Genomic DNA, 1,565 nt, shown 5'->3' on the forward strand with positions numbered 1-1,565 from the left:
CTCCCATCTATTGGGCTATACACACAAGCAATAGAGTATCAATAACCCATACACATCAATCAACAAATAACAAACAACGAACCAGGACTAGGCATCGACCGCTGCCAACATACGTCGACCGATGCCAAATGGGGAAGCATCGACCGATGCAAGTTACACTTGCATCGACCGATACCCAATCTGCATTGACCGACGCATGCTCGACGCAACACGAAGACCCTAAAGTTTTACGCGCTGTCCTTGCACTTGCATCGACTGACGCAAGCTATGCATCGATCAACGCAACGACGAGCACCGTGATTTCCCCGAAGCTTCTCGCTGGATTTTGTTCCTACAACCACAAAAACTCAATCCCAAGCCACAAGAAAGCTTCCTAACGTCCATAGCAACGATCTAACAAGTCTAACAACACAAAACAAGCAGGTTAAAGATTCCTCTAGCTTAGATAAGCCATGGTCATGCACTTACCTTTGCCAAGACGAAATCCAACCAAAACAAAGAAAGGAAACGCTTCTAGGAAGCTCCTACAACAATCCCAGCTACAGATCTCCATAGGAACAGCCTCAATTCTCCAGAAATCCTCAAGAACACTCACAAAACTCTCTCTCTTTCTTTTTCTCGAAAACGGCCAAAACTCGTCGAATGAGACCAAAGCTCGACTTAAGGGTTTCCTTTTCCCTTTGCCCAAAATGCTGCGTTTGACTTAAGTCAAAACGCAGAAACTTGAACCTGCATCGACCGATGCACCAACTGCATCGACCGATGCAATCCCCAAACCGGGATTTCGGTTCACGGATGTTACAATTCTCCCCCACCAATCTAGATTCGTCCTCGAATCTCGAACAACCATCAGCCAAGGACTCCCGTGCAACTGTCTCCACGGCCCGCACTCCTCCAACCGATCTACAGAAGGTCACCTCTAGGCGATAGACTCACGCTCCAGGCGTCATTTGCTCTCGACTTTTGGACTTTCCTTTTTTTCTCATAGGCCTAAACCTTGAGTTTCATTGGCTCTTCATCAGACCTAAGTCTGCATGCCAATGTTGGCTCCTCATCGAGCCTAAGCTCGCATGCCATAATATATATATAAGGAGAAATCCAAACTCGTCTCTCGGGTCGTCACCCTACAGCACGCCTCCGGACCGTCGTCTGAAGTCGATATACCAACCATACTCCAAACTCACAAAGTCTCCGAATATGGCAGTACTAGGAGAACCAAAGTACTCCCGTGGCTCACGTAAAACATCTCAATGTCCTACCAACCACATATCCCCTCACTAGAATACCTCATGACCACACAAGGATCATATACATGCCACAAGGGCCACCACTAAGGCCAAACAAAATGTCCTAAAGAGGACCGCCACCAAGGCCAAACAAAATGTCCTTAAGAGGACCGCCACCAAGGCCAAACAAATGTCCTAAAGAGGACCACCACCAAGGCCAAACAAATGTCCTAAAGAGGATCGTCACAAAGACTCTCTGGCTAAACAGCCCGTCACAAAGACCATCTGTCCCGAAGGACCGTCACAAAGACCATCTGTCCCGAAGGACCGTCACAAAGA

This window comes from Camelina sativa, chromosome 9 (assembly GCF_000633955.1).
Source record: "Camelina sativa cultivar DH55 chromosome 9, Cs, whole genome shotgun sequence".
Classification (NCBI taxonomy): domain Eukaryota; kingdom Viridiplantae; phylum Streptophyta; class Magnoliopsida; order Brassicales; family Brassicaceae; genus Camelina; species Camelina sativa.